Here is a 23,494-nt window from a genome sequence, read left to right on the forward strand (position 1 = left end):
GCAGAGACAGCCTTGTAGTTGCAATCCTTAGCCAAAGCCTTAAGGTCCTGCAGGAAATCGTCCAGAGATTCCTCAGGTAATTGCCTGCGAGTAGACAAAAGATACCTGGCGTATACTTCGTTGACCGACTTAAGGTACTGGGCTTTAAGGGCTGCCAGGGCCTCTTCATAAGTAGTAATATCTTCAATTATGAAGTAAGTTTGATGACTTACCAAGTTGGTTAAAAGACCCAACTTGTTAACCGTCGGATCAGTGAATGATGCGATGAAGTGTTCAAAACATCGAAGCCAATGCGTAAATTTCTTCGACGCATCTGCCGAATGGGGATCGATATCCAAACGCTCTGGTTTCAATAATCGATCCATCTTCCAAAAGTTGTTACTTAATAAAATTGAAGTGCCGAACAATGGTCTGAATCCAAGAGGTTAAGGCTTAAAACTCAAGGCAAGTAAGAACAGAACATAATATTAACACAGGGCAACCATCATTCATCACCGACCCAGCCCTTATGAGTAAAACCCAGCTCTTATAAGTAAGACTCCCACCAATCCAAAGGATCCAGAGGGGCACTCTTTTGGTTGAACCAAACATAAACAAATAGACTGTAACTAATAAAACTTTAAATATACCTTAACAAATCAAATTAAAATTTGGTTGTCCAAATCAATTATGCACTCCAGTCCCCGCGGCGCCCACCGGTCGCGGAAATACTCGAGCGTGCCGGCGGACACTGCGTGCTCCATCTCCAGGGCCACCCGGGCGCGAACATGGCCGCGGAAGAGAGGCAGGCAATCCGGCTGGACGACCCCCTCAACCGCCCGCTGCCTGGACCAATTGATGGCTTTTTTAGCCAGGCCCAGGAGCAGACCCACGAGGAGGTCCTCCAACCTGCCCACTCCCCTCCGCACCGGGTGAGCGTAGATCAAGAGCGTGGGACTGAAGTGCAACCAAAAATCGAGGAACAGCCCCTTCAAATAATGGAAGAGGGGCTGCAACCTCTCACACTCCGTATATATATGAAAAACGGACTCCTCCAGGCCGCAGAAAAAACAGGCGGCCTGGGAGTCCGTGAACCTATTAAAAAATATATTGCACGGGACTGCTCCGTGCAACACCCTCCAGGCCAAGTCCCCAATAGAACAAGGGAGGACTCCCGCATAGAGAGCCCTCCATTGGGGACCTCCGCCTCCGCCAGAAGGCAAGACGGCACGCCAAGGCGTGTCCGGACGGCAGGCGAAGATGGCAAAGTGGAGAGTGTGCAGGAGCAGCCTGTACAGGAAACACCTCCGTATGGAATGAAAAGGCATGGAGGGTATTTCCTCGAGATGGCTCAAGTTGTGAGGTGCCGGTTCCCGAGGGGAGTTTCGGGGCCGGGCGCCGATGAGGAATTCCGTCCGAACGGGGGAAAGCTCGGATGGGATCGCCCAACGTGCTTGAGCCGCCTCGATACACCTTGTGGCGCCGGGGCGCAGTGTCGCTTTCATCGACTCGATGGCTTTGACCGCGAGCTGGACGTTGGCCCAAGACATGCGCCGCGCCAACTCCTCCGGCGCCATCCAGCTCGCTCCTCCACCATCGAGCAGGTCCCCGACTCTGGTCACCTTGCCAGGCACAGCCCTGCCCTCCGCCAGCCGCCTGAACCCGCGGTCGTGGAGGTGCGGATTCCTGAGCAGCGGCTCCCGAAGGACAGCCGCCATTCCTGACGGGGGAGAGCTCCGCCTGGAAGCGATGTAGTTCCAAACCCATAGCAGTTCCTGGTAAAAGACAGGCAGCTCCTGCAGGCTGGCACGCGTGCCGCCCACTTTCACAAACAGGAGCTGCATGTCGTAATTGAGGCCGTGCAGCTGGCGGAAAAAATACGTCGCCAGTGCACACCATCTCGGAGGATTCTCGACATACAGGTATCTCTGCAGCGTCTGAAGATGGAAAGTCGCAGCCTGGGCGCGAAGGCACACCAGCGCCTGACTGCCCTCCCTAAGCGGGAGACTCAGAACCGCAGCAGACCCAGTGCTTCCTTTTGTCCCAGAAGAAGTCGATGAGCTTCTTCTGCATCTTGGCGACAAACGCAGGGGGAGGGATCAAAGTGACCAACCGGTACCACAACATGGCGGCCACCAGCTGGTTTATGACCAGCGCTCGACCCCTGTAGGACAACACTCGGAGCAGTCCTGTCCAGCGTCCTAAGCGAGTGGTGACTTTGGCCTCCAACTCTTGCCAGTTCGCCGGCCAGGCATCCTCGGCAGGGCTAAGGTTCGGATCAGCCACAATCCTATTGAATGGCGGAGCAGGCCCGAGGGGCCGTATGGTCTACTTCTGCTCCTACTTCTGATGTTCTTATGTTCTTTTTCTCTTCACATATCTATAAAAGCTTTTACAGTCAGTTTATATGTTCCCTGCAAGCTTACTCTCATATTCTATTTTCCCCTTCTTAATTAATCCCTTTGTACTCCTTTGTTGAATCCTAAACTTCTCCCAATCCTCAGGTTTACTGCTTTTTCTGGCCAATTTATATGTGCTCTCCTTGGATCTTATGCTATCCCTAATTTCCCTTGTTAGCCATGGTTGAGTCACCTTTTTTGTTTTATTTTTATGCCAAACTGGGATGAACAAATTCTGTAGTTCATCCATGCGGTCTTTGAATGTTTGCCATTGCCTATCCACCGTCAACCCTTTGAGTGACATTCCCCAATCAATGCTACCCAACTCGTTCCTCAGACCATCGTAGTTTCCTTTATTTAAATTTAGGACCCTAGTCTCTGAGTCAACAATTTCATTCTCCATCTTAATTAAGAATTCGATCATATTATGATCACTCCGACCCAAGGGGCCTCGTACAACAAGATTGCTAATTAATCCTTTCTCGTTACATAATACCCAGTCTAAGATGGCCTGATCTCTGGTTGGTTCCTCGACATATTGGTCCAGGAAACCATCCCGTAAACATAAGAACATAAGAAATAGGAGCAGGAGTAGGCCATACGGCTCCTCGGGCCTGCTCCGCCATTCAATAGGATCATGGCGGATCTGAATCTAGACTCACGTCCACTTCCCTGCCCTCTCCCCATAATCCCTAATTCCCTTATCTGCTAGGAAAATGTCTATCTCCATTTTAAATTTATTTAATGTTGCAGCTTCCACAGCTCTCTGGGGTAGCAAATTCCATAGATTTACTACCCTCTGAGTGAAGAAGTTTCTCCTCATCTCAGTTTTGAAAGGGCAGCCCCTTATTCTAAGATTATGCCCCCTAGTTCTATTCTCACCCATCAGTGGAAACATCCTCACCGTATCCACCCAATCAAGCCCCCTCACAATCTTATATGTTTTGATAAGATCGCCTCTCATTCTTCTGAACTCCAATGAGTAGAGTCCCAACCTACTCAACCTTTCCTCATACGTCAACCCCCTCATCTCCGGAATCAGCCGAGTGAACCTTCTCTGAACCGCCTCGAGAGCAAGTATATCTTTTCTTAAATATGGAAACCAAAACTGCATGCAGTATTCCAGGTGTGGCCTCGCCAATACCCTGTATAACTGCAGCAAGACTTCCCTGCTTTTATACTCCATCCCCCTTGCAATAAAAGCCAAGATTCCATTGGCCTTCCTGATCACCAGCTGTACCTGCATACTAACCTTCTGTGTTTCATGCACCAGGACCCCCAGATCCCTTTGAACTGTAGCACTTTGCAGTTTCTCTCCATTTAGATAATAACTTGCTCTTTGATTTTTCCTGCCAAAGTGCATAACCTCACACTTTCCAACATTATATTCCATCTGCCAAATCTCTGCCCATTCACTTAGCCTGTCTATGTCCTTTTGCAGGTTTTTTATGTCCTCCTCACTCACTGCTTTCCCTCCCATCTTTGTATCATCGGCAAACTTGGATATGTTGCACTCAGTCCCTTCCTCCAAATCGTTAATATAGATTGTAAAGAGTTGGGGTCCCAGCACTGACCCCTGCGGAACACCATTAGTTACTGATTGCCAGCCCGAGAACGAACCATTTATCCCAACTCTCTGTTTTCTGTTAGATAGCCAATCTTCCACCCATGCCAGCATATTACCCCAAAATCCTGTAATTTTTTATCTTGATCAGTAATCTTTTGTGTGGCAACTTGTCAAATGCCTTTTGGAAGTCCAAATGCACTACATCCACTGGTTCCCCTTTATCCACCCTGTATGTTACATCCTCAAAGAATTCGAGCAAATTTGTCAAACATGACTTCCCCTTCATAAAACCATGCTGACTCTGTCCTATTAAATTATGTTTATCCAAATGCTCTGTTACTGTTTCCTTAATAATGGACTCCAACATTTTGCCAACCACAGATGTTAGGCTAACTGGTCTATAGTTTCCAGCTTTTTGTCTACTTCCCTTCTTAAATAAGGGAGTTACATTAGCAGTTTTCCAAACTGCCGGGACCTTTCCTGAGTCCAGGGAGTTCTGGAAAATGATCACCAATGCATCCACAATCCCTACCGCCACTTATCTCAAGACCCTAGGATGTAGGCCATCAGGTCCGGGGGATTTATCCACCTTAAGTCCCATTATTTTACTGAGTACCATCTCTTTAGTGATTTTAATCGTGTTTAGCTCCTCCGCCCCCCCCCCCCGCCCCCATTGCCCCCTGTTTGTCCAGTGTTGGGATATTTTTAGTGTCCTCTACTGTAAAGACTGATACAAAATATTTGTTCAGCATCTTTGCCATCTCCATGTTCCCCACCACTAGTTTCCCGGTCCCATCCTCTAAGGGACCAACGTTCACTTTAGCCACCCTTTTTCTTTTTATATAGCTGTAGAAACTCTTGCTATCTGTTTTTATATTTTTTGCTAGTTTACTTTCATAATCTATCTTCCCTTTCTTAATTAATCTTTTAGTTATTGTTTGCTGGCTTTTAAATGTTTCCCAATCTTCTATCCTCCCACTAGATTTGGCTAATTTATATGCCCTTGTTTTCAGTTGGATACTATCCTTTATTACTTTACTAAGCCACGGATGGCTGTCTTTTCTTTTACTCCCCTTTTTTCTCAGTGGAATATATTTATCTTGAAAGATGTGAAATAGCTCCTTGAATGTAGACCACTGCTCTTGTACCGTCTTACACTGTAATCTGTTTTCCCAGTCCACTTTAGTCAATTCTACTCTCATACCTTCATAGTCTCCTTTATTTAAGCTTAGTACGCTGGTTTGAGATCCAACTCTCTCACCCTCAAACTGAATTTGGAATTCAACCATATTATGGTCACTCATTCCAAGGGGATCCTTTACTAGGACATTTTTTATTACTCCTGTCTCATTACACAGGACCACATCTAAGATTGCCTGCCCCCTGGTTGGTTCAGTTACATACTGCTCAGGGAACCCGTCCCTAATACACTCTATGAACTCTTCCTCAATGCTGCCATGCCCAATTTGATTAGTCCAGTCAATATGAAAGTTAAAATCCCCCATGATTATAGCTGTTCCCTTATTACAAGCCCCAACTATTTCCTGATTTATCCTCCGAACAACAGAGTTGCAACTGTTAGGAGGCCTATAGACTACACCCACTAGTGACTTTTTCCCCTTATTATTCCTTATCTCCACCCAAACTGTTTCACTATCCTGATCCTTTGACCAATATCATTTCTGACTATTGCAGTGATTCCATCCTTGATTAACATAGCAACCCCAGCTCCCTTTCCTTCCTGTCTGTCCTTCCTAATTGTCAAATACCATTGTATGTTTAGTTCCCATTCATGATTATCTTGCAGCCATGTTTCCGTAATGGCCACCAGATCATACCCATGTGTAGTTATTTGCACCGTCAACTCGTCAATTTTGTTACGAATGCTGCATGCATTCAGATAAAGAACTTTCAAATATGTTTTCTGACAATTTATTCCTGCTTTTACCCCTTTTACTACTTTACCTTTATCATTATTCATTCTGTCCCTTCCTGACACGCTCTGGTTTTTAATTCCCCCACTGCTGCCTTGCTCTATTGCCTTCTCCGCTGTCATTTTTATTTTTCGCTCTCTTAAAACCTCCCCCCACTAATTAGTTTAAAGCCCTCTCTACAGCCCTAGTTATTCGATTCGCCAGGATTCTAGTCCCAGCACTGGCCAAGTGAAGTCCGTCCCAACGGAACAGCTCTCTCCTGTCCCAGTACTGATGCCAGTGTCCCAGGAAGCAAAACCCATTTCTCCCACACCAGTCTTTGAGCCACGCATTTAACTCTCTAATTTTATTTACCCTAGCCAAATTTGCACGTGGCTCAGGTAGTAATCCAGAGATTATTACCCTTGTGGTTCTGCTTTTTAATTTGGCCCCAAGCTGCTAAAACTCCCTCAGCAGAACCTCCTTCCTTGTCCTATCTATGTCGTTGGTACCAACATGGACCACGACAACTGGATTCTCCCCCTCCCACTCCAAGTTTCTCTCCAGCCCAGAGGAGGTGTCCTTAACCCTGGCACTGGGCAGGCAACACAGCCTTCGGGACTCTCGCTCTCGGCTGCAAAGAACTCTATCTATCCCCCTAGCGATACTATCCCCTACCACTACTACATTTCTTTTAACTCCCCCCACTTGAATGGCCCCCTGCTCCATGGTGCTGTGGCCAGGTTGCTCATCCTCCCCGCAGTCCCTGTTCCCATCCCCACAGGGAGTAAGAGCCTCAAACCTGTTGGACAAGAGCAAGGGCTGCGGCTCCTCCAACACTACCTCCTGGATCCCCGTACCTGCCTCACTTCTAGTCACACCATCCTGACCCTGGCCACGGACTACATCTGAATTAATTAATCTAATTGGTGTGACTACCTGCTGATACACAGAGTCCAGGTAACTCTCCCCCTCCCTGATGTGTCTCAGTGTTTGAAGCTCGGACTCCAGCTCTTCAACACGGAGCCGGAATTCCTCGAGCAGCCAACACTTACTGCAAATGTGATCACCGTGAGCATCAATGGTGTCCACCAGCTCCCACATATTGCAGCAGCAACACATCACCTGATCTCCCATTCTATGTAATTAATTAAATTTATTAATATTATTTTTAAATACCCTCTGCCCCGATTCTAGATGATGAATATCGCACCTTAGAAACTACAAACCACAGAGTTTAAGCTTAAAAAAGAGAGAAATACTTACCAACCAATCACTTACCCGCTTTCTGCTGACGTCACACTTGGATTACTTTTTACCTCTCTCCTTCTCTCCGAGTTCCGAGTTCGGAGACTGGTTGGCCTTACCTGGTCTCTGGGTCCTTTTATAGCCCCGCTCTGCCGCTCGAGTTTCCTGCCGACGGTGTGAGGCCTTACCTGGGTCTCTGGGTCCTTTTATAGCCCCGCTCTGCCGCTCGAGATTCCCGCCGACACTGTGAGGCCTTACCTGGGTCTCTGGGGCCTTTTATAGCCCTGCTCTGCCGCTCGAGATTCCCGCCAACGCTGTGAGGCCTTACCTGGTCTCTGGGGCCTTTTATAGTCCCGCTCTGCCGCTCGAGATTCCCGCCGATGCTGGTAGGCCTTACCTGGGTCCCTGGGTCCTTTTATAGCCCCGCGCTGCCGCTCGAGATTCCCGCCGACGCTGTGAGGCCTTACCTGGGTCTCTGGGGCCTTTTATAGCCCCGCTCTGCCGCTCGAGATTCCTGCCGATGCTGTGAGGCCTTACCTGGTCTCTGGGGCCTTTTATAGCCCCGCTCTACCGCTCGAGATTCCTGCTGACGCTGTGAGGCCTTACCTGGGTCTCTGGGGCCTTTTATAGCCCCGCTCTGCCGCTCGAGATTCCCGCCGATGCTGGTAGGCCTTACCTGGGTCTCTGGAGCCTTTTATAGCCCCGCTCTGCCGCTCGAGATTCCCGCCGGTGCTGTGAGGCGTTACCTGGTCTCTGGGGCCTTTTATAGCCCTGCTTTGCCGCTCGAGATTCCCGCCAACACTGTGAGGCCTTACCTGGTCTCTGGGGCCTTTTATAGCCCCGCTCTGCCGCTCGAGTTTCCCACCGACGCTCTGAGGCCTTACCTGGTCTCTGGAGCCTTTTATAGCCTTGCTCTGCCGCTCGAGTTTCCCGCCGACGCCTTGAGGCCTTACCTGGTCTCTGGGGCCTTTTATAGCCCCGCTGCCGCTCGAGATTCCCGCCGACGCTCTGATGCCTTACCTGGTCTCTGGGATCTTTTATAGCCCCGCTGCCGCTCGAGATTCCCACCGACGCTGTGAGGCCTTACCTGGTCTCTGGGGCCTTTTATAGCCCCGCTCTACCGCTCGAGATTCCCGCCGACGCTGGTAGACCTTACCTGGTCTCTGGGACTTTTATAGCCCGGCTGCTGCCGCTGAAATTCCCGCCGAAGCTGTGAGGCCTTACCTGGTCTCTGGGGCCTTTTATAGCCCCGCTCTGCCGCTCCAGGAATTCCTCCTCCACAGTAGAGGACATGAGAGGGGCGGAGGGAGTCCCTTTAAATGTGGAGGGGTGGGTGTCCCTTTAAATGTGGAGGGGGTGGGTGTCCCTTTAAATGTGGAGGGGGTGGTGTTCCTTTAAATGTGCAGGGTGTGGGTGTCCCTTTAAATGTGGATGGGTGACCCTTTAAATATGGAGGGGGTGGGGGTCCCTTTAAATGTGGAGGGAGTGGGTGTTCCTTTAAATGTGGAGGGGGTGGGTGTCCCTTTAAATGTGGAGAGGGGAGGGTGTCCCTTTATATGTGTAGAGGTGGGTGTCCCTTTAAATGTGGAGGGTGTGGGTGTCCCTTTTAACAATCCATTAAGAGACAATAAGCAGATGTGCAGCAGCATCTACTTCCGCCTTATGGATCAAGGACTAATTAATAGAAAGAACTGTAACCAAATTGTATTAACTTTTATAGACAACTGAGGTGATCTTTTTTTTCCCCACACTTAGACACGACAAACACGTACCACTCTTTAACCTATCATAGTAAAAGATCAAACTTAACATGAAATCCTTATATATTTCGACCTGGAATATCCAAGGTCTACGCTCTTCACTGCTAGAAGTGAAGAGTAGGACCACAGAGTTCATAGAAGAAACTAAAGATCTAGATATTATCATTTTACAGGAAACTTGGTATAAAGGAAAAGGACACACTGGCTGTCCCCAAGGGTACACTGAGCTGGTGGTCCCCTCCAATAAATTACCAAGTGTAACCCAAGGCAGAGACTCCGGAGGCATACTGATCTGGTTTAAAACAGAACTTAAGAACTACATCAAATTTATAAAAAAGGGCGAAAACCATATGTGGCTCAAACTTGAGAGGAAGATTATCTCAAACACCCAAGATGTTTACATTTGCGCACTTTATATCCCTCCAATCGATTCCCCGTACTTTAAAGAGGACACCTTCTCCAACATGGAGGGGGAAATTACCCAATACCAGGCCCAGGGGAACGTGTTGATCTGTGGGGACCTCAATTCAAGAATGGGCGAAGAACCAGACTTCACCAATAATCAGGGAAACAATTACGTATTCGGGAATAACCACTTTGACATCCCTTCCCTTCCATACAGGCATAACTGCGACAAGCAGTCAAATACCAACGGAAAACAGCTACTACAGCTCTGTCGAAACCTGGGTCTGTACATTGTCAATGGTAGGTTCATAGGAGACCTCCTAGGAAGATCGACCTATTGCTCACCTCTTGGCTGCAGCACAGTAGACTATATGATTACAGACTTAGACCCATCCTCTTTCAGAGCATTCACAGTCAAACCACAAACAACACTGTCAGATCACAGTCAAATTACTATGTTTCTCAAAAAGACAGGAACAAACAACATAGAAACACAACCCAGTAAACTGTACAACACCAAAAAATCGTACAGGTGGGCCAAAAATGACACGGAAAAATACCAGAAAACAATTAGCAATGCATCAACTCAAGCTCTCTTAGACACCTTTCTGGATAACATATACACTCACAATAAAGAAGGCGTAAACCGGGCAGTTAGTAAACTAAACAATATTTTTGATAATTTGGCAACAAATGCAAACTTGAAAGCTCGAAAGAACAAACCCAAAACAAAAAACTATGAAAAATGGTTTGACCATGATTGCCATAACATGAGGAAAAAACTTAGAAAAATATCAAACCAAAAACACAGACATCCAGAAAACGAGGAATTACGCCTTACTTATTGTCAGACACTAACACAATACAGAAACACACTCAGAACCAAAAAAGAGCAATTTATTAAGAATACACTCAGCTCCATGGAGGAATCAATTGATTCCAATTGTTTCTGGGACAACTTGAAAACACTACACAAAAAACAACATGACGATTTGTCCATTCAAAATGGGGACACATGGGTAAACCACTTTGAAAAATTATACCAGAAAAACACACTAAGACCAGAGCAACACCAAATACGCAAAAAACTGGAAAAGCTTGAATTGGCCATAAAAGATAACCAAAACCCGCTAGACGCCATAATAACAGAAAAAGAACTTCTTGAAATACTCAAGGACCTGCGACCAGGAAAAGCTTGCGGGACAGACGGCATACTAAACGAGATGATTAAACACGCAGACGACAAAATGAAACTAGCTATCCTAAAACTCTTCAACTCGGTTCTGAGTGTCGGTTATTTCCCTGACATCTGGAACAAAGGACTCATAACACCCATATACAAAAGTGGGGACAAAATCGACACAAACAACTATCGAGGCATCTGCGTAAACAGTAACCTGGGGAAGGTATTCTGTAGCATCATAAACAAAAGACTTATAAACTTCCTTGAGGAGCACAATGTCTTGAGTAAAAGCCAAATTGGATTCCTGCCAAACTATAGAACATCCGATCATATCTTCACCCTACAGACCCTAATTGACAAACACGTTCACCATAACAAAAGCAAAATCTACGCATGCTTTGTAGATTTCCAGAAGGCTTTCGACTCCATCTGGCATGACGGTTTATTCCTGAAACTTATCGAAAGCGGGGTAGGAGGGAAAACATATGATGTAATTAAATCAATGTATACAAACAATAAATGTGCAGTTAAAATTGGAGACAAACAAACAAAATACTTCCCACAGGGGCGGGGGGTGACGCAGGGCTCGCCAATCTCACCGACACTCTTTAATATTTACATTAATGGATTGGCAAAACTACTTGAACAATCTACAGCACCTGGCCTCACCCTATATGAATCCAAGGTTAAATTCCTCCTCTATGCAGACGACCTGGTTCTGCTGTCACCAACTAAGGAGGGTCTACAGCAGAACCTGGACCTGCTGGAGTCGTACTGCCAGACTTGGGCCCTGACAATAAATCCCCAAAAAACCAAAGTCCTTGTGTTCCAGCAAAGATCCAAACATCAGGGACCCAAAATAAATTTCACAGTAGGAACAACCAAAATTGAACAAACCACTCACTACACATACTTGGGCTTAAAAATCAGTTCTACGGGAAACTTCAAACTGGCTGTGAATGAACTGAAAGAGAAAGCAAGAAGGGCTTTCTATGCCATCAAAAAATCAATCCAAATAGAAATCCCAATTAGCATTTGGCTCAAAATTTTCAAATCAGTAATTGAACCAATTGCACTCTATGGCAGTGAGGTATGGGGACCGCTAACACAACAAGAATTTGCAAAATGGGACAAACACCCAATTGAGATTCTACATGCAGAATTCTGTAAAAGTATCCTCCGGGCTCAAAGGAAAACAGTAAACAATGCATGCAGGGCGGAACTAGGCCAATATCCATTAATAATCACTATCCAAAAAAGAGCCACCAAATTTTGGAATCACCTACAAATGAGCAACCCCCAATGCTATCACTACGACGCCCTGAAATGCCAAGAGCTGACCATAAAGAAGAATACCCTCAGTCAACTAGTCCTGGGACTCAGTGAAGTAACTACTAACAAGAACCAGTCCCAGGACAGTGACAGGGTAACACAAAGAATTCGACCCAACACAATCGTCGCTAAGCAATAGGAAAAATATCTGACATATTGGGCAGAAACAACAAAAACCCAAAGCAAACTCAATTGCTACTTGGCCCTAAACAGACAATACAACATAGCTGATTACCTGACCATGGTAAAGGATAACAAACTGAGAAGAACCTTGACAAGGTACAGACTTAGCGAACATAGCCTAGCGATCGAAAAAGGCAGACACAGGCAAACCAGGCTGCCAAGAGAAGACAGGATATGCTCTCACTGCAGTCTGGGAGTAGTTGAGACAGAGATGCACTTCCTCACAGCCTGTGGAAAATATCAGGGCATCAGGGAGAATTTCTACCAAAAATTCTCCCAAATATGCCCTGAATTCAGAAATCTGAATGACAACCAAAAACTCCCATTCCTACTGGGGGAGGAGAGAAGCTGTGTAACACTGGCGGCACACTATGTTACAGCTTGCCATGAACAGAGGGACAACCAGTAAACTAAGACAAGAATATATATAAACAAGGCGAATGTATATTTATAAACTGTATGAATAGAACCGCGTTTATGTGTTCAACCATAAATGTATTTTGATGCTTTGGCAACATAAGATGTACCTTATCATGCCAATAAAGCGATTTGAATTGTGAATTGTGAATTGGGTGGGTGTCCCTTTAAATCACAGAATCACAGAATCACAGAAACCCCACAGTGCAGATAGAGGCCATTTCGGCCCATCGAGCCTACACCGACACATATACCACCCGATCCCCGTAACCCCACATATTTAATCCCCCTAACACTAAGGGTCAATTTATCATAGCCAATCAACCTAACCTGCACATTTTTGGAGGGGGTGGGTGTCCCTTTAAATGTGGAGGGAGTGGGTGTCCCTTTAAATGTGGAGGGTTCCTCAAAAAGACAGAAACAAACAACATAGAAACACAACCCAGTAAACTGTACAACACCAAAAAATCGTACAGATGGGCCAAAAACGACACGGAAAAATACCAGAAAACAATTAGCAATGCATCAACTCAAGCTCTCTTAGACACCTTTCTGGATAACATATACACTCACAATAAAGAAGGTGTAAACCGGGCAGTTATTAAACTAAACAATATTTTTGATAATTTGGCAACAAATGCAAACTTGAAAGCTCGCAAGAACAAACCCAAAACAAAAAACTATGAAAAATGGTTTGACCGAGATTGCCATAACATGAGGAAAAAACTTAGAAAAATATCAAACCAAAAACACAGACATCCAGAAAACGAGGAATTACGCCTTACTTATTGTCAGACACTAACACAATACAGAAACACACTCAGAACCAAAAAAGAGCAATATATTAAGAATACACTCAGCTCCATGGAGGAATCCATTGATTCCAATTTTTTCATTGAAAACTTGAAAACACTACACAAAAAACAACACGACGATTTGGCCATTCAAAATGGGGACACATGGGTAAACCACTTTGAAAAATTATACCAGAAAAACACACTAAGACCAGAGCAACACCAAATATGCAAAAAACTGGAAAAGCTAGAAATGGCCATAAAAGATAACCAAAACCCGCTAGACGCCATAATAACAGAAAAAGAACTTCTTGAAAAACTCAAGGACCTGCGACCAGGAAAAGCCTGCGGGGCAGACGGCATACTAAACGAGATGATTAAACACACAGACAACAAAATGAAACTGGCTATCCTAAAACTCTTCAACTTGGTTCTGAGTGTCGGTTATTTCCCTGATATCTGGAATAAAGGACTCATAACGCCCATATACAAAAGTGGGGACAAAATCGACCCAAACAACTATCGAGGCATCTGTGTAAACAGTAACCTGGGGAAGGTATTCTGTAGCATCATAAACAAAAGACTTATAAACTTCCTTGAGGAGCACAATGTATTGAGTAAAAGCCAAATTGGATTCCTGCCAAACTATAGAACATCCGATCATATCTTCACCCTACAGACCCTAATTGACAAACACGTTCACCATAACAAAAGCAAAATCTACGCATGCTTTGTAGATTTCCAGAAAGCTTTCGACTCCATCTGGCATGACGGTTTATTCCTGAAACTTATCGAAAGCGGGGTAGGAGGGAAAACATATGATGTAATTAAATCAATGTATACAAACAACAAATGTGCAGTTAAAATTGGAGACAAACAAACAAAATACTTCCCACAGGGGCAGGGGGTGACGCAGGGCTCGCCAATCTCACCGACACTCTTTAATATTTACATAAATGGATTGGCAAAACTACTTGAACAATCTACAGCACCCGGCCTCACCCTATATGAATCCAAGGTTAAATTCCTCCTCTATGCAGACGACCTGGTTCTGCTGTCACCAACTAAAGAGGGTCTACAGCAGAACCTGGACCTGCTGGAGTCGTACTGCCAGACTTGGGCCCTGACAATAAATCCCCAAAAAACCAAAGTCCTTGTGTTCCAGCAAAGATCCAAACATCAGGGACCAAAATAAATTTCACAGTAGGAACAACCAAAATTGAACAAACCAATAACTACACATACTTGGGCTTAAAAATCAGTTCTACGGGAAACTTCAAACTGGCTGTGAATGAACTGAAAGAGAAAGCAAGAAGGGCTTTCTATGCCATCAAAAAATCAATCCAAATAGAAATCCCAATTAGCATTTGGCTCAAAATTTTCAAATCAGTAATTGAACCAACTGCACTCTATGGCAGTGAAGTATGGGGACCGCTAACTCAACAAGAATTCGCAAAATGGGACAAACACCCAATTGAGATCCTACATGCAGAATTCTGTAAAAGTATGCTCCGGACTCAAAGGAAAACAGTAAACAATGCATGCAGGGCGGAACTAGGCCAATATCCATTAATAATCACTATCCAAAAAAGAGCCACCAAATTTTGGAATCACCTACAAATGAGCAACCCCCAATGCTATCACTACGACGCCCTGAAATGCCAAGAGCTGACCATAAAGAAGAATACCCTCAGTCAACTAGTCCTGGGACTCAGTGAAGTAACTATTAACAATACTAACAATAACCAGCCCCAGGACAGTGACAGGGTAACACAAAGAATTCGACCCAACACAATCGTCGCTAAGCAAAAGGAAAAATATCTGACATATTGGGCAGAAACAACAAAAACCCAAAGCAAACTCAATTGCTACTTGGCCCTAAACAGACAATACAACATAGCTGATTACCTGACCATGGTAAAGGATAACAAACTGAGAAGAAACTTGACAAGGTACAGACTTAGCGAACATAGCCTAGCGATCGAAAAAGGCAGACACAGGCAGACCAGGCTGCCAAGAGAAGACAGGATATGCTCTCACTGCAGTCAGGGAGTAGTGGAGACAGAGATGCACTTCCTCACAGCCTGTGGAAAATATCAGGACATCAGGGAGAATTTCTACCAAAAATTCTCACAAATATGCCCTGAATTCAGAAATCTGAATGACAACCAAAAACTCCCATTCCTACTGGGAGAGGAGAGAAGCTGTGTAACACTGGCGGCACACTATGTTACAGCTTGCCATGAACAGAGGGACAACCAGTAAACTAAGAAATGAATATATATAAACAATGCGAATGTATATTTATACACTCAGGGATATGCCTGTTTATACACTGTATGAATAGAACTGCGTTTATGTGCTCAACCATAAATGTATTTTGATGCTTTGGCAACATAAGATGTAACTTATCATGCCAATAAAGCGATTTGAATTGTGAATTGTGAATTGGGTGGGTGTCCCTTTAAATGTGGAGGGGGTGGGTTTCCCTTTAAATGTGGAGGGGGTGGCTGTCCCTTTAAATGTGGTGGGGGTGGGTGTCCCTTTAAATGTGGAGAGGCGGGGCCGCGCATGCTCATTCGGCCCCACCACAACACGAGGCTGCCAGTGCGCCTGCGCGCGGCCTCCGGGGAGCTGACGGAAGGCCGGGCCCGGGGAAGAGGCGGAATCAGCGGCCGGGGTAAAGTAAAGTGTTGGGGAAGCGATTTAAATCGAGGTGAGGGGGGAGCGGAGAGCGAGATTATAAAGTAAAAGACGAGAAAAACCAAACCTGAGGGTCGGGCGGGCGGGACCTCCGCGGACACCGAACGGAGCGGATTGAGCCGCGCGGGAGGGGGCGGAGTGAGCCGGAGCAACGTGATTCTGACTGACGGGAGCGCGGACCAATAGGAAGAGGGCTGGGAGGACTGAACTGGGCGGTCTGGTCCTCCAACCAATGGCGGCGCGGCTAGGGGGCGGGACCTTCCTCCCCGGCGCTGGGGCTGGGGCCCGATTGTGACGTTAGCAGAGGAAGCGGCCCAATCAGGTGGATGGAGGCCCGACCCCGTCTGTGACTGACGGGAGCTCTGACCAATAGGACGAGGGCTGAGGTGGGAGGACAGAACTGGGCGGCCTGGTCCTCCAACCAATGGCGGCGCGGCTAGGGGGCGGGGCCTCCTCTCCAGCTCATGTGCGCTGGGGCCGATTGTGACGCGCTGTCCCGAGGTGAGAGCAGCTCAGGCAGCACAGAGCTGGGGCTGGAATCTGGGAGAGGGGCCGCAGGCAGCACAGAGCTGGGGCTGGAATCTGGGAGAGGGGCCGCAGGCAGCACAGAGCTGGGGCTGGAATCTGGGAGAGGGGCCGCAGGCAGCACAGAGCTGGGGCTGGAATCTGGGAGAGGGGCCGCAGGCAGCACAGAGCTGGGGCTGGAATCTGGGAGAGGGGCCGCAGGCAGCACAGAGCTGGGGCTGGAATCTGGGAGAGGGGCCGCAGGCAGCACAGAGCTGGGGCTGGAATCTGGGAGAGGGGCCGCAGGCAGCACAGAGCTGGGGCTGGAATCTGGGAGAGGGGCCGCAGGCAGCACAGAGCTGGGGCTGGAATCTGGGAGAGGGGCCGCAGGCAGCACAGAGCTGGGGCTGGAATCTGGGAGAGGGGCCGCAGTCAGCACAGAGCTGGGGCTGGAATCTGGGAGAGGGGCCGCAGTCAGCACAGAGCTGGGGCTGGAATCTGGGAGAGGGGCCGCAGGCAGCACAGAGCTGGGGCTGGAATCTGGGAGAGGGGCCGCAGGCAGCACAGAGCTGGGGCTGGAATCTGGGAGAGGGGCCGCAGGCAGCGGGCCTGGCAATGGGGCACAAGCTTCACAATACAAGCTTCTTTCAAATGCAAAATTGTTTCCTACAGACAGCCTTGGTCACTCTGCAAAAAAAACTGTTTAACAATTCATCATAACTCCCCTGCTTTAGGAGAGGCGTAGAGTGCAAAAGCAAGGAAGTTATGATGAAACTGTGTAAAAGACTGGATTCAGCTGTGGCTCAGTGGATAGCAGAGTCAGTAGGTTCTGGGCTCAAGTCCCGCTCCAGGGACTTGAGCATATAAAGCGAGGCAGACACTCCAGTGCGGTGCTGAGGGAGCGCCGCACTGTTAGAGGGGCAGTACTGAGGGAGCACCGCACTGTCGGAGGGGCAGTACTGAGGGAGCGCCGCACTGTCGGAGCGGCAGTACTGAGGGAGCGCTGCACTGTCGGAGGGGCAGTACTGAGGGAGCGCCGCACTGTCAGAGGGGCAGTACTGAGGGAGCGCCGCACTGTCGGAGGGGCAGTACTGAGGGAGCAGTGCACTGTCGGAGGGGCAGTACTGAGGGAGCGCCGCACTGTCGGAGGGGCAGTACTGAGGGAGCGCCGCACTGTCGGAGGGGCAGTACTGAGGGAGCGCTGCACTGTCAGGGAAGCAATGCTGTGGGAGTGCCGCAATGTCGGAGGGGCAGTAATGAAGGAGCGCTGCAGTGTCGGAGGTGCTGTCTTACTGATGAGATGTTAACCTGAGGCCCCCGTCTGCCCCCTCAGGTGGACGTTTAAGATCCCGTGGTACTACTTCGAATAAGTTATTCCCGGTGTTTTGAGCCCGATATTTATCCCACAATCAACATGACGAAAAAGCAGATTATCTGCTCATTATCTCATTGCTGTTTGTGGGAGCTTGCTGTGTGCAAATTGGCTGCCGCATTTCCCACATTACAACAGTGACTACACTTCAAAAAGTACTTCATTGGCTGTAAAGCGCTTTGGGACGTCCAGTGGTCATGAAAGGCGGTTAAGAAGGCAAATGGTATGCTGGCCTTCATTACAAAATGATTCGAGTACAGGAGTAAAGAAGTCTTACTCCAGTTATGTCTTCTTCTTAGGCAGTCCCTCGGAACCGAGGATGACTTGCTTACACATTAAAAATGAGTTCTCAGGTGGCTGATGAGTCCAATGCAGGACCTACAGTCTCTGTCACAGGTGGGGCAGACGGTGGTTGAAGCGGCGGGTGGGTAGGGTGCTTGGGTTGACGTGTGCTCCTTCCGCTGTTTGCGCTTGGCTTCCACTTGCTCCTGGCGAAGGGACTCGAGGTGTTCGGCGCCTTCCCGGAAGCTTCTCCTCCACTTTGTCAGGTCTTGGACCAGGAATTCCCAGCTATCAGTGGGAATGTTGCCCTTTTTCAAGGAGGCTTTGAGGGTGTCCTTGAAGCATTTCCTCTCCACCTGGGGCTCTTTTGCCGTGTCGGAGCTCCGAGTAGTGGGCTTGTTTTGGGTGTCTTGTGTTGGGCATGCGGACAGTGTGACCCATCCACCGGAGCTGATCAAGCGTGGTCAAAGCTTCGATGCTGGGGATGTTGGCCTGAGCGAGAACACTGGCGTTGGTGCGTCTATCCTGCCAATGAATTTGCAGGATCTTGCGGAGGCAGCGTTGGTGGTATCGCTCCAGTGCACCTCAAATCACTGGAGAGGTACCACCAATGCTTCCTCCAATTATATAGGGCCTTGGTGAGACCACACCTGGAGTACTGTGTACAATTTTGGTCTCCTTACCTAAGAAAGGATAAACTTGCCATAGAGGGAGTGCAACAAAGGTTCACGAGATTGATTCCTGGGATGGCGGGACTGTCGTATGAGAAGAGATTGAGTAAACTAGGCCTGTATTCTCTTGAATTCAGAAGAATGAGAGAGGATCTCATTGAAGCATACAAAATTATTACAGGGCTTGATAGGGTGGATGCTGGGAGAATGTTTCCCTTGGCTGGGGAGTCTAGAAACAGGGGTCACAGCCTCAGGATAAAGGGTAGGCCATTCAGGACTGAGATGAGAAGAAATTTCTCCACACAGAGTGTGGTGAATCTTTGGAATTCTCTACCTCAGAGGGCTGTGGAGGCTCAGTCATTGAGTATATTCAAAACAGAGGTCGATAGATTTCTGACTAGTAAGGGCATCAAGGGATAGGGCGATAGGGCCGGTGAATGGAGTTGAGGCAGAAGAGCAGCCATGATCTCACTGAATGGCGGAGCAGGCTCGAAGGGCCAAATGGCCGACTCCTGCTCCTATTTCTTATGTTCTTATAAATGCAAGTCTTTCTTTCTTATTGTGTCCAATTCTGGGCACCGCACTTTAGGAAGGATGTGAAGGCCTTAGAGAGGCCTTAGAGAGGAATGGTTCCAGGAATGAGGGACTTCAGTTATGTGGAGAGACTGGAGAAGCTGGGGTTGTTCTCCTTAGAGCAGAGAAGGTTGAGAGGAGATTTGATGGAGGTGTTCAAAATCGTGAGGGGGTCTGGACAGAGTAGATAGAGGGAAACTGTTCCCATTGGCGGAAGGCTCGAGAACCAGAGGACAGATTTAAGGTGATTGTCAGAAGGTCCAAAGGCTCCTCACAGCTTACTGTCCCACCAAGCTTTGTATCATCAGCAAACTTGGATACATTACACTCGGTCCCTTCATCCAGGTCATTAGTATAGATTGTAAATAGCTGAGGCCCCAACACTGATCCATGCGGCACCCCACTAGATACAGCCTGCCAACCTGAAAAAGATCTGTTTATCCCTGCTCTCTGTTTTCAGTCCGTTAACCAATCCTTGATCCATGCTACTTTATTACCACCAACACCATGAGCCCTAATCTTGTGTAATAACCTTTTATGTGGCACCTTATCGAATGCCTTTTGGAAATCCAAATATACTACATCCACTGGTTCCCCTCCATCTACCCTGCTAGTTACATCCTCAAAAAACTCTAATAAATTTGTCAAACACGATTTCCTTTCCATAAAACCATGTTGACTCTGCCGAATCATGTTATGATTTTCTAAGTGACTTGATACCACTTCCTTAACAATGGATTGCAGCATTTTCCCGATGACTGATGTAGCTTTCAAAGGCTCTTATAATAATGTGTCCGTGACTACACAAACCACCCTGGGTCCAAGTATATTGTGTATCAGTAAAACAGTCCGTGACTACACAAACCACCCTGGGTACAGGTATATTGTGTATCAGTAAAACAGTCCGTGACTACACAAACCGCTCTGGGTCCAGGTATAGTGTGTATCAGTAAAACAGTCCGTGACTACACAAACCACTCTGGGTCCAGGTATATTGTGTATCAGTAAAACAGTCCGTGACTACACAAACCACTCTGGGTCCAGGTATATTGTGTATCAGTAAAACAGTCCGTGACTACACAAACCACTCTGGGTCCAGGTATAGTGTGTATCAGTAAAACAGTCCGTGACTACACAAACCACTCTGGGTACGGGTATATTGTGTATCAGTAAAACAGTCCGTGACTACACAAACCACTCTGGGTCCAGGTATATTGTGTATCAGTAAAACAGTCCGTGACTACACAAACCGCTCTGGGTCCAGGTATATTGTGTATCAGTAAAACAGTCCGTGACTACACAAACCACTCTGGGTCCAGGTATATTGTGTATCAGTAAAACAGTCCGTGACTACACAAACCACTCTGGGTCCAGGTATGTTGTGTATCAGTAAAACAGTCCATGACTACACAAACCACTCTGGGTCCAGGTATATTGTGTATCAGTAAAACAGTCCATGACTACACAAACCACTCTGGGTACAGGTATATTGTGTATCAGTAAAACAGTCCGTGACTACACAAACCACTCTGGGTCCAGGTATATTGTGTATCAGTAAAACAGTCCATGACTACACAAACCACTCTGGGTACAGGTATATTGTGTATCAGTAAAACAGTCCGTGACTACACAAACCACTCTGGGTCCAGGTATATTGTGTATCAGTAAAACAGTCCGTGACTACACAAACCACTCTGGGTCCAGGTATATTGTGCATCAGTAAAACAGTCCGTGACTACACAAACCACTCTGGGTACAGGTATATTGTGTATCAGTAAAACAGTCCGTGACTACACAAACCACTCTGGGTCGAGGTATATTGTGTATCAGTAAAACAGTCCGTGACTACACAAACCACTCTGGGTACAGGTATATTGTGTATCAGTAAAACAGTCCGTGACTACACAAACCACTCTGGGTCCAGGTATGTTGTGTATCAGTAAAACAGTCCGTGACTACACAAACCGCTCTGGGTACAGGTATATTGTGTATCAGTAAAACAGTCCATGACTACACAAACCACTCTGGGTCGAGGTATATTGTGTATCAGTAAAACAGTCTGTGACTACACAAACCACTCTGGGTACAGGTATATTGTGTATCAGTAAAACAGTCCGTGACTACACAAACCACTCTGGGTACAGGTATATTGTGTATCAGTAAAACAGTCCGTGACTACACAAACCACTCTGGGTACAGGTATATTGTGTATCAGTAAAACAGGTTTATTAAGCATTAAAAATCCAGTACAAAGAAGTAATACTTAACAAGAAGATAGTCACAGTCTGTTCGTTCAAACCCCGGCGTTCCTTCCGAGCGAGCGTGGCGCAAGTCTCCTGATGTATCTTGCTGTGTTCCGTTGACCCATGCGCGCTTACTTGGGATCTTGCTGTGTTCTGTTGACCGAAGCTCCTATCAATCTCTGATTACACGGTACGCTGCTTTCGATGTTCAAAAACTGTATCTTTATACCCTTTTCCCTCTTGTTTTGCCTACGTGGCAGTAATTAACCCTCTAATACCTGGTGAAAAGTCTTGCTTCCCTCGTTACCCACCTTATGACCTTGTTTGATCCTTCCGACTTTTTCTCCATGCATAACAAAGTACCCTTATCTCAGATCTTCACTTTTCACAGAACACTCCCCAGAATGTTGACAAAACAGACGGTCCATCCGATAGCTGGACCAATGAAGGACGTCTCCAACTCTTATCTATCTCTCTAGTTTTTATCTCTTTAAGCATAATATTGCTGAATTCCTCGTCTCCATAAACTTAGCACAACATTCCATTACTTCAGTAATTTTAAACAGAGCTTTTTAGTCAGGTTGGTATAATCCCATCCTGCTTTGCCCTCAGTCAGTCTCCATTTTATACAGGCTTTTTGGATCTTAACGTACAATTTCACATATTATAGTTATATTAGAATGGTTATCGAATCTTAATAATGTTTACTAAATCCTACAGGTACACCCTATCCTACATATCCCTACCTTGAGGGCGAGGCATTTGCCGACCCCTCTAAACTAAAATCTTACATATGGATTATTTTTCTTCCGTTTATGTAACTCTAACATGTTCTGGGCTGTGACCATATTTAAATGTGATTGGGCATTGGACTTTAGGTGTTTCAGGTAGCAGGTGTAGTAAGCACATCATTACTACAAGTTGGGCTATGACCAGTACATGGGAAATTATCCTAATCCAATGAGGAATTTCCATGTTTGTCCCTATGTTGTCTTATTAGTCCTAACAATTTTTGACTCCTTACCTTGTGACATTTGTGTTTAACTGGGTAGATCTTAAACAAACTTCTGATCTTACATAGTTCAAAGTTTTACTACATGGGTTACATATCTCAAATACAAAATCATTTCAAGTTGGAGAACAACCAGAGCGTGTGAAATAATACGAGCCTAAGGGCATGCTAATGTATTAAGCCCAATATCCCACCAGTGTGTGTTGTCCCTTATGCTTTCAATTTCAATATCTATTCTCCAGTTGTCTTGCTCCAAAACACAAAAAATGCTTTAGGGAGGAGTTCAGTCGTATCATGAGCTCACTGAAACCCTCAAACAATAGGGGAATGTCGGGTCTGAATTGTGCCACATAACTGTGCAGCTCCTACTTAAAAACGTGTTGGTTGGTGGGACAGGTCCTGTTAGACCCGTAAACCATGGTAGTTGTGGTGGTAGTGACACAGGAGGCACCACCAAAATCACCTCATACTGGATTCGTACTGGTTTTTCTCACGCTCTGTTACTACAAAATAAAATTATTACAGTCACAGTTAAATTCAGTCTTACAATCATTTCAAGTGACATTACAGTTTCACATCTACTTCCTGATCTTCCAAGTCGAGATTCTTTCTCACTTCCGTTTTTCAAAATAGCGGCCACGGGATCTTTTACACCCACCTGAGAGGGCAGACGGGGCAGCGGTTTAACATCGCATCGTAAAGATAGCACCTCTGACAGAGCAGCTCTCCCTCAGTACTGCCCTGGAGTGTCAGTCTCAAGTCTCCAGAGTGGGACTCAAATCCACGACCTTCTGAATCTAGAGTTAAGTGTCACCCACTGAGCCGAGGCTGACCCTCTTAAACGCCAGCCTAGTTACTGGGATTATTATCAGCATCTTCAAACCGCCCCCCAGCCCCCTAATTGCCATTATTAACACAGAATAGTCCTTCATGTGATTAACAGCAGAATGGGAC

The 23,494-nt window shown here is 46.7% G+C and overlaps 1 pseudogene; it reads right to left on the bottom strand.

Annotated features, from left to right (window-relative positions):
- The window catches only part of LOC147081795 (uncharacterized), a 28,156-nt pseudogene that overhangs the window by 3,578 nt on the left and 1,084 nt on the right, over window positions 1–23,494 (bottom strand).

Source organism: Somniosus microcephalus, unplaced genomic scaffold, assembly GCF_052327205.1.
Source record: "Somniosus microcephalus isolate GS21.2 unplaced genomic scaffold, FLI_Smic_1.0 scaffold368, whole genome shotgun sequence".
NCBI lineage: Eukaryota > Metazoa > Chordata > Chondrichthyes > Squaliformes > Somniosidae > Somniosus > Somniosus microcephalus.